Below are 12,623 nucleotides of genomic sequence, written 5' to 3' on the forward strand. Positions count from 1 at the left end.
TATTCAAGTTTTTTTTTGTTCATTAGAAAGAGCATGTAGAAAATGGGAATGTTTCTTACTATTTTGCTCGAATTTGCTTGATTTTGGTCCTACAAGACCTTAAAACCTTATAACTTGCTTTGGTTTTGTGATTTCTTTTTTTGGGAAGTTATATACATATATTTGACATGAATCAAGCCTTTTCAAATTCATTAGAAAGAGCATGTTGAAAATGGGTATGCTTTTTTCCATTTTGCGTGAATTTGCTTGATTTTGGTTCTATAACACCTTAAAACCTTATAAATTGCTTTGTTTTTGTGATTTATATGCTTAGAAAATTATAAATACATATATTTTATATGATTCAAGAATTTATAAGTTCATTAGAAAAAGCATGTAGAAAATGGAAAGGCTTCTTATTATTTTGCCCGAATTTGCTTGATTTTGTTCTACAAAACCTTATAACTTGATTTGTTTTTGTGATTTATTTTTTTAGGAAGTTATAAATACATATATTTGACATGAATCAAGCCATTTCAAGTTTATTAAAAAGAGCAAGTAGAAAAAGGGAATGCTTCTTACTATTTTGCCCGAATTTGCTTGATTTCAGTTCTACAAGACCATAAAACCTTATAACTTGCTTTGTTTTTGTGATTTATATGATTATGCATTTAAAAATACATGTATTTCACATGATTCAAATAATTTTAAGTTCATTCGAAAGATCATGTAGAATTTGGTAATGCTTCTTACTATTTTGCCTGAATTTGCTTGATTTTGGCTCTACAAGACCTTAAAACCTCATAACTTGCTTTGTTTTTGTGATTATACAAATATTTGACATGATCCAAGCATTTGTAAGTTCATTAGAAAGAGCATGAAGAAAATGGGAACGTTTCTTCCCATTTTGCCCAAATTTGCTTGATTTTGGTTCTACAAGACCTTAAAACCTTATAACTTGCTTTTTCTTTGTTATTTATTTTCTTAGGCAGTTATAAATATGTATATTTGACATAATTCAAGAATTTATAATTTCATTAGAAAGAGCATGTAGAAAATGGGAATGCTTTTTACTATTTTGCCCGATTTTGCTTGATTTTGGTTCTACAAGACCTTAAAACCTTATGAATTGCTTTGTTTTTGTGATTTATTTTGTGAGGTAGTTATGAATACATATATTTGACATTACTCAAGCTTTTTCAAGTTCATTATAAAGAGCATGTAGAAAATGGGAATGTTTCTTCCCATTTTGGCCGAATTTCCTTGATTTTGGCTCTACAAGACGTTCAAACCTTATGACATGCTTTATTTTTGTGATTTATTTTCTTAGAAAGTTATAAATACATATATCTGACATGAATCAAGCCTTGAAAAAATCATTAGAAAGAGCATGTAGAAAATAGGAACGTTTCTTCTAATTTTGCCCGAATTTGCTTGATTTCGGTTCTACCAGACCTTAAAACCTTATAACTAGCTTTGTCTTATTGATTTCTATGCTTAGGCAATTACAAATACATATATTTGACATGATTCAGGCCTTTATAAGTTCATTAGAAAGAGCATGTAGAAAATAGGAACGCTTCTTCACATTTGAGTCGAATTTGCTTGATTTTGGTTCTACAAAACCTTAAAACCTTAAAACATGCTTTGTTTGACATTCATTTGATTCAAAAAGATTTGTATGAATGTGTTCTACTTTCATTTGACTCAATTATCTTTGTTGAATGCAATTGACTTTTATTTGATTCAAAAAGCATTGTTTGAATGTGTTTGACTTTCATTTGACTCAATTAGCTTTGTTGAATGCATTTTACTTTCATTTGATACAAAAAGCTTTGTTTTAATGTGTTTGAATTTCATTTGACTCAGTTAGCTTTGTCGAATGCATTTGACTTTTAATTGATTCTAAATGCTTTGTTTGAATGTGTTTGACTTTCATTTCACTCAATTAGCTTTGTTGAATGCATTTGACTTTCATTTGAATCAAAAAGCTTTGTTTGAGTGTGTTTGGATTTCATTTAACTCAAGTACATTTGTAGAATTCATTTGACTTTCATTTGACTCAATTAGCTTTTCATGAATGTGTTTGACTTTCATTTGACTCAATTAGCTTTGTGAATTGCATTTCACTTTCATTTAATTTAAAAAGCTTTTTTGAATGTGTTTGACATTTATTTGATTCAAAAAGTTTGTATGAATGTGTTTGACTTTCATTTGACTCAAATATTTTTGTTGAATGCATTTTACTTTCATTTGATTGAAAACGCTTTGTTTGAATGTGTTTGACTTTCATTTGACTCAATTAGCTTTGTTGAATGCATTTGACTTTCATTTGATTCAAAAAGCATTGTTTGATTGTGTTTGACTTTCATCTGACTCAATTAGCTTTATAGAATGCAATTGACTTTCATTTGACTCAATTAGCTTAATATGAATGTGTTTGACTTTCATTTGACTCAATTAGCTTTGTTAATTGCATTTCACTTTCATTTAATTCTAAAAGCTTTGTTTGAATGTGTTTGACTTTCATTTGATTCAAAAAGCTTTGTTTGAATGTGTTTGACTTTCTTGTTACTCAATTAGCTTTGTTGAATTCATTTGACTTTCATTTGATTCAAAAAGCTTTGTTTGAATGTTTTCGGCTTTCGTTTTACTCATTTATCTTTGCTGTATGCATTTGACATTCATTTGATTCAAAAAGCTTTGTTTGAATGTGTTTGACTTTCATTTGAGTCATAAAGCATTATTGAATGCACTTTACTTTCGTTTAATTTAAAAGCTTTTTTTGAATGTGATGGACTTTCATTTGACTCAATTAGCTTTGTTGAATGCATTTGAATTTCGTTTATTTTAAAAAGCTTTGTTTGAATGTGTTTGACTTTCATTTGACTCAATCAGCTTTGTTGAATGCATTTTACTTTCATTTGATTCAAAAAGCTTTGTTTGAATGTGTTTGACTTTCATTTGACTCAATTACCTTTGTTGAACGCATTTCACTTTCATTTGATTCAAAAAACTTTGCATGAATATGTTTGACTTTCATTTGACTCAATTAACTTTGTTAATGCATTTGACTTTCATTTGATTCAAAAAGCTTTTTTGAATGTGTTTGACTTTCATTAGAGTCAAAAAGCTTTGTTGAATGCATTTGACTTTCAATTGATTCAAAAAGCTTTGCTTGAATGTGTTTGACTTTCATTTGACTCAATTTTCTTTGTTGAATGCATTTGACTTTTAATTGATTTAAAATGCTTTGTTTGAATGTGTTTGACTTTCATTTCAGTCAATTAGCTTTGTTGAGTGCATTTGACTTTCATTTGACTCAAAAAGCTTTGTTTGAATGTGTTTGGCATTCATTTAACTCCAGTATATTTGTAGAATGCATTCGACTTTTATTTGACTCAATTAGCTTTTTATGAATGTGTTTGACTTTCATTTGACTCAATTAGCTTTGTTACTTGCATTACACTTTGTTTTAACTCAAAAAGCTTTGTTTGAATGTGTTTAACTTTCATTTGACTCAATTAGCTTTGTTGAATTCATTTACTTTCATTTGATTCAAAAAGCTTCGTATGAATGTATTTGACTTTCATTTGACTATATTATCTTTATTGAATGCATTTGACTTTCATTTGATTCAAAAAGCTTTGTTTGAATGTGTTTGACTTTCATTTAACTCTATTAACTTTGTTGAATGCATTTGACTTTCATTTGATTCATAAAGCTTTGTTTGAATGTGTTTGACTTTCATTAGAGTCAAAAAGCTTTGTTGAATGCATTTGACTTTCAATTGATTCAAAAAGCTTTGTTCGAATGTGTTTGACTTTCATTTGACTCAATTATCTTTGTTGAATGCATTTGACTTTTAATTGATTCAAAATGCTTTGTTTGAATGTGTTTGACTTTCTTTTCAATCAATTAGCTTTGTTGACTGCAATTGACTTTCATTTGACTCAAAAAGCTTTGTTTGAATGTGTTTGGCTTTGATTTAACTCAAGTACATTTGTAGAATGCATTTGACTTTCATTTGACTCAATTAGCTTTTTATGAATGTGTTTGATTTTCATTTGACTCAATTAGCTTTGTGAATTGCATTTCACTTTCATTTAATTTAAAAAGCTTTGTTGAATGTGTTTGACTTTCATTTGATTTAAAAAGTTTTGTAGAATGCATTTGTCATTCATTTGATTTAAAAAGCATTGCTTGAATGTGTTTGACTTTCATTTGACTCAATTAGCTTTGTTGAATGCATTTTATTTTATTTGATTCAAAAGAGCTTTGTTTGAATGTGTTTGACTTTCATTTGACTAAATTAGCTTTGTTGAATGCATTTGACTTTCATTTGAATCAAAACGCATTGTTTGAATGTGTTTGACTTTCATATGACTCAATTAGCTTTGTCGAATGCATTTGACTTTCATTTGACTCAATTAGCCTAGTATGAATGTGTTTGACTTTTATTTGACTCAATTAGCTTTGTTAATTGCATTTCACTTTTATTTAATTCAAAAAGCTTTATTTGAATGTATTTGACTTTCATTTGATTCAAAAAGCTTTGTTTGAATGTGTTTGACTTTCATTTGACTAAATTAACTTTTTTAAATGCATTTGACTTTCATTTGTTTCAAAAAGCTTTGTTTGAATGTGTTTGACTTTCATTTGATTCATAAAGCATTGTTGAATGCACTTGACTTTCGTTTAATTTAAAAAGCTTTGTTTGAATGTGTTTGACTTTCATTTGACTCAATTAGCTTTGTTGAATGCATTTGACATTCAATTGATTCAAAAAGCTTTATTTGAATGTGTTTGTCTTTCATTCGACTCAATTAGCTTTGTAGAATGCATTTGATGAGTGGCATTTATGCCACAATTTAGTTTTCTTTTTACGGGTTTTCCCTCCCATTTGTAGTTTGTTTGTCCCCTTTTTCCCTCCTTTTTGTTCTTCTTTTCTTTGTTTTGCCTTTCTCCTTGTTTTCTTTGTTTTTGTTTTGTAGGAATCAAGGCATTGGAAGCAGAGCAATTCACCCCCAAAATCCCATGTGTGCGGGCGTGCATCACTGTTAGAACCCGCGCAGGAAGGCTTCAAGAACAGAACTCAAACAGAAGGTTTTGCGCGCCTTGTGCGCGCTTTGTGTGCGGGCGCGCGCCTTTGTTATGTGCGGGCGCGCAGCCCTGGGAGAACCCGCACAAGACAACAGTAGAAGCAGAGCCAAAACAGGGAGTTGTGTGCGCCTTATATGCGGGCGCACACTCTTCAAGCGCGAGCGCGCAGTACTGCTGAGAGAAGGCGCGCATCCATTGGTCTAATCCTTGTACCCACATATCTGCGGGCGCACAAGATCTGCGAGGGCGCACACACAACATCTGCGCGGGCGCGCAGAATATATGCGCGGGCGCGCACCGCTGAAGTTCAGATTTTTTTTTTATTTTGTATTTTTGTATCTTTTAAAGGACCTATATATGTAGGTCGTAGGGTAGATTAGTGCATCATCTAGCCTTATCTTAGAAGACAATTAAACCCTAATCTTAGAGAGAGAAAGTGTAGTATTACTCGAGTTATCTTCATGTATGCAACTTTGGTTCAAGTTTCATTTCAATCAATCAAGAAACCTTGCAAGTTATAATCTTTCTACCATTCCCTACTTAGTAATCTCTAATCCTTTCTCTTAGCTTAGTTTATTTGCACTCTAGTTGTTTATTTCTATCTATTTTGTGGATTGACATCTTTGGTATATTGATTGTTTTTTATCATGTTTGCTTCCATGTCTATTTTGTTTTCATTTAGTTTTATCATCGTGTTTAATCTCCCTTCTCTAGGCTAATTTCTTAGCTAGGGGAAGGGGGTGGAAAATATGTGTTGAATGTTGGAAGAATGATGATGGTTGAATTGAATACATGCCTTAAATTGATGAAAGAATTGATTTTTAATGTCTTGAGATTATTGTTGCACTTTATTTGATTGCCTTCTAGTTTAAATGCATGAAAATGATTTGAACTAGAGCAAGATCACCTCTATTTTGATGATTGCATGAAAATGAGTTGTTAAAATAGAGTTTTATGATTTGTGCCTCTTTATTCTCTTGATTTTGCTAGTGTCTAATAGGATGCATGAGAATGATTCTATTAGCATAGGGCTTTTTCATTGATTTGCCTAGACCATTGCATGAGAATGAATTGTTTAGGTAGGATCTTGTGTTCTTTGGCATGTTTTTCATGATAACTATCATTATTCACCTCTTTAAAAATGATTGACACCCTCGTACCCCTAGCGTCATTCTCTCTTGATTTTTAATCTTCTTTATATTTGCTTGTTTGTAGTCTTAGTACCTTTTTATCCAAAAACCAACATAATTATCCTTTCCTTGACTCTTGCTTAGTGAATTTGATATTTAGCTTGCATGCTTCCCTTGGGTTCGACCCTATACTTACCCCTATATTTGTATTAGGGTAGTTTAGGTGATAAGTAGTTAATTTGATTTGGGTTGGTAGTCCCAAGGACCTACTAAATCCCAATCAAATTTTGGCGCCGTTGCCGGGGAAGCGGCTTGTTTGGCGTCTAATTTGCTTTTGTTAGAGTAATTTTAATTGCTTTCTTTTTGTTTTGTTTTGTTCTATCATACTTGTCATTGCTAATTGTTTGCTTAGCTTTGGTGAATGCTTAGAAGATCTCAAGGACTACCTACCCATCAAATTGACCAAGAAATCAACCGAACTTTGAGACAAATCCGTAGGCTTTTTGAAGAAGAAGGGAGAGGACTTGGTGCTAAAATTGATAGTGGGAGTGATTCTTACTCTTCTAGTTCGCAAAGTGAATCAATGGCAGGACAAGAAGATGATGTTTTATTTCGTGAGTTTGGTAATCCGGAGGATTATGAGCTCATGGGAGGGATTTTGTTACCCGTCACAGAGACTAACTTGACAATTCATCCCCAATATACAAGAATGGTTCAATCGGAGCAATTTTCGGGTTCTACAAGTGAAGATCCCATAGAGCACCTTGATAGATTCCTTGAGCTATGTGCCATGATTCAAACCAACCAAGTTTCTCAAGAGTACATCCGGATGCATTTATTTCGACAATCACTTTCGGGTAGAGCAAAGAAGTGGTTGAAGCAAGTGAAGTCTAACTCACTCACATCTTGGAGGGAGGTAGTTAAGGCATTCTTGAAGAGGTTCATTTCCGAGGAGAAGACCGCCGAGATGAGAAGGAAGATTGCGTCATTTGAACAAGAAGCGGATGAGAGTCTTAATGAAGCTTGGGAGCGGTTCAAAGAGTTGGTACAAGCATGTCCCCACCATGAATACAATCATAGTTTGCTCATGAGATTTTTCTACGATAGTTTGGAGCCCATGTCTAAAGCCAACTTGGATGCGGGGGCGCGTGGACAACTAATCAAGATCCCTCAAAATCAAGTGGAAGCAACAATCGAGGAGGTAGCAAAGAATTACTCTTGGGGAGGTAGAAGAAGGAGTGCACCGAAGAAAGGTGGGATGTATGAATTGGAGAAGGTCGATCAATTGCAACATCAAATTGAGCAGCTCACAAAAGGGCTTTCAAAGTTGAACACAAGTGTTAATGCAAGCTCAAGCGGTGGAGCAAGCTCTTCTCAAGTCAACTCTTTCTCATGTCAAAATTGTGGAGGAACGAACCATGATACATCTTATTGTGGAGGTTTGAGCCCCGAGCATGTGGCGGCATACAACACAAGACAAGATGGTTTTAGAGGAGGTGGTGGTGGAGTAGCTTGGAGACAACCACCACCCGGGTTTGCATCTCAACCTCAACAATGGGGCCAACAAGCTCAACCTTCTTACAATTCCAACCCCCAATACCAAAATCCACCTCCATCTCAAAACCAAAACCCAAGAGGAAGCTACCCTAGGAACAACCAATACAACGACCAAAACCAATACAACAATCAAACCCAAGGGGCCCAAAGAAATTAAGAACAAGCACCTCAAGCGGAGCCAACACCCACACAACTCCTTCAAGCCATGCATGCACAAATGCAAACTTTTGGGCAACAAATGCAAGAAATAAGGGATCACAACAAGATGGTTGCTTCACAACTAGCTCAATTGGCCGAGAGGGCTCCTTTCAATTCACCATCAACTCTACCCGGACAACCACAACCTAACCCTTCTCATAACCAAAAACCCGATACATGCAAGGCAATCACTTTGAGGTCGGGAACTTCCTATGATGGTCCAAATGAGGGGGATAGTGAGGGAAAGAAGGGAGGAGAAGAGAGTGTGAATGTAGATAGGAGAGGTAAGGAAGAAGAAGGTGAAGAGGTCGAAGGAAGTTCGGAGAAGAAGAAGCTCAACAACGAGAAGACAACTTCAATTCCTAGTGAGACTAGGAACCTTGATGGACCGGTTCCTTTTCCAAGTAGGCTTGCGGAGAGGAAGTTGAATGACAAGTTTGCAAAATTTCTAAGTGTGATGAAGAACTTGCACATCAATCTCCCTTTTCTTGAAGTAGTGACACAAATGCCATCTTACTCCAAATTTCTCAAGGACATCCTCACCAACAAAAGGAAGCTCAATGATGAGCTTATCACCCTTCCACACCAAGTGAGTGCTCTTGTTCAACATAAAATGCCCAAGAAGGAGAAAGATCCGGGGAGTTTCACTTTGCCGGTGAAAATTGGAAACATGGAAGCTAGGGGTGCATTGGCCGATCTTGGAGCAAGTGTTTGTCTAATCCCCTTATCCATTGCTCAAAAACTCAATATTGAGATGATCCCTACAAGGAAGACCATTCAACTAGCCGACCGCTCGGTGAAGTTACCTTAGGGAGAACTTGAGGATGTTCCAATTCAAGTAGGACACATCTATGTGCCTTGTGACTTTGTAGTGATGGACATGGAGGAAGACGTGGATACACCCTTGATCTTGGGTCGGGAAGCTCTTAAGACTTTGGGGGCGGTCATCAATTGCAAAAACAACACCATCACATGTGAAGTGGCCGATGAGAAGATAGTTTTTGAGTTCTCCAAGTTGCTAAAGACCCCTATGGTTGAAAAGTGCTACCGGGTTGATGTTATGAATGAGGAGTTGGACCGTTTGGGAAGGGTTATGATGAAGCCTCAAGATCCAATCGTGGAAGCTCTAACATGCAATGAAGAGTTCCACTCTCAAGAAGCCAAAGAATTTGTCATGGCAATGGAGGAATCCTTAAAGGAGGAAGTTGATGAACAAGGCAAAATTGAGCTTGAATCAATGGAGGAAAAATCGGAGGAGAGTTCCAAGCCTCCTCCCAAGGTAGAACTCAAGCCCTGCCCCCCTTCTTTGAAATATGCTTATCTTGATGAGGAGGAAAAATACCCTATTATTGTCAATGCTACCCTTGATGAACTTAATTTGAAAAAATTGCTTGATGTTTTTAGAAAATACAAGGATGTGATAGGGTATAGCATTGATGATATCAAGGGAATTAGTCCTTCTCTTTGCATGCATTGTATTCATCTTGAGGATGATCATTCCACCTCCATTGAACCTCAAAGGAGGTTGAACCCTAACCTCCAAGAGGTTGTCAAAATAGAAATTTTGAAACTACGTGAGGCGGGCATCATCTATGCTATCTCCGATAGCATATGGGTGAGCCCGGTTCATGTGGTTCCCAAAAAGGGTGGAATGACCATTGTCAAGAATGAAAAGGGAGAGGAAATCTCCACCCAGACGGTGACCGGGTGGAGAATGTGTATTGATTATAGGAGATTGAACAAAAACACCAAGAAAGATCATTTTCCTCTCCCTTTCATGGACCAAATGCTTGAAAGGCTTTCTCACCACGCTTTCTTTTGCTTCTTGGATGGATATTCCGGATTTTTCCAAATCCCCATCCACCAAAGCGATCAAGAGAAAACTACTTTCACATGTCCATATGGGACATTTGCATACCGAAGAATGCCATTCGGATTATGCAATGCTCCCTCAACTTTTCAACGATGCATGACTTCTATTTTCTCCGAAATGCTTGAAAAAGAAATTGAGGTTTTCAAGGATGATTTTAGTGTTGGTGGCTCGTCTTTTGACACTTGTCTTTTTAACCTTGAAAGAGTTTTGCAAAGGTGTCAAGAGACAAGTTTGGTGTTGAATTGGGAAAAGTGCCATTTTATGGTCGAGGAGGGCATTGTCCTCGGTCATAAAGTTTCAAAAAATGGCATTGAGGTTGATCCGGCCAAAGTTTCGGTGATTGAGAGATTGCCCCCTCCTACTTCCGTCACGGAAGTACGTGCTTTTCTTGGGCATGCCGGTTTCTACCGGAGGTTTATAAAAGATTTCTCCTCAATCGCCAAACCTTTGACCGAATTACTCAAGAAAGATGTTGTTTTTAGCTTTGATGAGGTTTGCCTTGAGGCATTTCGTAAGCTCAAGGAAGCTCTCATCTCTTCTCCTGTTGTGCAAGCTCCGGATTGGAGCTTGCCTTTTGAGCTAATGTGCGATGCGAGTGATTTTGCAGTAGGTGCCATCCTTGGTCAAAAGAAGGAAGGAAGATCATGTGTCATCTACTATGCAAGTAGAACTCTTGATGAAGCTCAAAAGGACTATACAACAACGGAGAAGGAGATGCTAGCCGTGGTCTTTGCTTTTGATAAGTTCCGGTCTTATCTCATATGTTCCAAAGTCATTGTGTACACGGACCACATTGCGGTCCGATACCTCATGACTAAAAAGGAAGCGAAGCCTCGCTTGATCCGGTGGGTTCTCTCTCTTCAAGATTTTGCACATGGAAATGAGAGATAAAAAGGGAGCGGAGAATTATGTAGCGGATCATTTGTCAAGGCTTCCATTTGAAAACAAGGAGGTTGTTCCGATCAATGATGAGATAGGGATCGAAGCTCTAATGGCTATGGTAGCGTCTTCTACACCTTGGTATGCCGATATTGCCAACTACCTTGCTTGTGGAGTAGTGCCTCCAGAATTCTCTTCTCAACAAAGGAAAAAGTTCTTCAAAGAAGTGAGGAGATATTTTTGGAATGATCCCTACCTTTTTAAGCAATGTGGTGACGATCTATTTTGGAAATGTGTCCCCGACCATGAAATTGAGGGGGTCCTTGAGCATTGTCACTCACTACCATGTGGGGGACATGGTGGTGTTGACAAGACGGTAGCAAAAATTTCACAATCTCTACTTTGGTGGCCTTCTATGCACAAGGATACTCACAAATTCATCATGCAATGTGACCGATGCCAAAGAAGTGGTGGGATCACTAAGAGGGACGAGATGCCTCAACAAGGTATTCTAGAGGTGGAGCCTTTCGATGTGTGGGGAGTGGATTTTATGGGTCCGTTCGTTTCTTCATGTGGGAACCTTTACATCTTTGTAGCGGTTGACTATGTGACGAAGTGGATAGAAGCTATACCATCTCCTACCAATGACCACAAAGTTGTTCTCAAGCTTCTCAAGAAGATAATTTTCCTAGGTTTGGGGTACCAAGGGTTCTAATCAGTGACAGAGGGTCTCATTTCGCCAAAAAGCAATTGGATGCTCTCCTCAAGAAATATGGTGTTCATCACAAGGTTGGGTTACCCTACCATCCACAAACGCAAGGGCAAGTGGAAGTGTCAAATCGTTAAATCAAGAATGTCCTCGAGAGGATGGTAAACAAATGAAGGAAAGATTGGTCCCTAAAGCTTGACGATACTCTTTGGGCTCTTCGAACGGCATACAAGACTCCCATTGGTACAACCCCCTATAGGTTGGTGTATGGGAAGGCTTGCCACTTGCCGGTCGAGCTAGAATACAAAGCTTGGTGGGCCATCAAAGAGCTAAACATGGATTTGTCGTTGGCGAGTGAAAAGAGTTTGTTGAAGCTCAACGAGCTCGAGGAGCTTAGAGATGATGCCTATGAAAACTCAAGAGTCTACAAGGAGAAGACAAAAAAGTGGCACGACCAACATATCCAGAACAAGAGCTTCAAAGTTGGGGACAAAGTCTTACTCTTCAACTCAAGGCTTCGTTTGTTCCTGGGCAAGCTCAAATCTAAGTGGTCAGGGCGTTTCGTTGTATCTAAGACCACTCCCTATGGTTCTTTTGAGTTGGATGCCGACGGAAACAAATTCATGGTGAACGACTCTCGTTTGAAGCACTATTTCTGCAAGGAGGAAGTTGGTGTGATTGAGTGTCTAAGGGTAGACCCTTTGGGTCCAAAGCCACCCTTTTGAATGGATTTTCATCATGGTCAAGCTAATGACCTTATAAAGAAGCGCTCCCGGGAGGCAACCCGGCTTTTGAATCCTTTTTTTTTTACTATTTTCTATGTTTTTGGTAGGTTGTTTGGTTGATTTTTGTCTTATGGTTTCCGTTTTCCTCTATTCTTGTAGGCACTTGCATCTTTGGTGCGTGTTTGGAGGGAATTTGGAGGCCGTTTTGTGTTATATATAGAGCTAAGTTGGGGTTTGGAGACTTGGAAGTGAGTGAGGAGCATTTAAAGAGAAGCTTTTGATGAAGACCCTGTGCGCGGGCGCGCAGGCCTGGGAGAACCCGCGCACAGGGAAACTCAGCAAAACAGATCATGGCAGAAACTTTTGCGCGACATGTGCGCCACATCTGCGCGGGCGCGCAGAAGAGGGCTGTGTGGGTGCGCAGGCCTAGGAGAACCCGCGCAGATTGAAGGCAAAAATACAGATTTTGG

At 37.3% G+C, this 12,623-nt stretch overlaps 1 non-coding gene across 1 annotated transcript; it reads right to left on the reverse strand.

Moving 5' to 3' along the window:
- Nucleotides 1-7,177: 7,177 nt before the first annotated feature.
- Nucleotides 7,178-7,282, reverse strand: LOC145612927 (small nucleolar RNA R71). Its single transcript, XR_014106831.1, has one exon. It is a non-coding gene; the product is annotated as a small nucleolar RNA R71 (small nucleolar RNA).
- Between the last annotated feature and the right edge of the window lie 5,341 nt (nt 7,283-12,623).

Source organism: Chenopodium album, chromosome 24 (assembly GCF_948465745.1).
Source record: "Chenopodium album chromosome 24, dcCheAlbu1.1, whole genome shotgun sequence".
Taxonomy (NCBI): Eukaryota; Viridiplantae; Streptophyta; class Magnoliopsida; order Caryophyllales; family Amaranthaceae; genus Chenopodium; species Chenopodium album.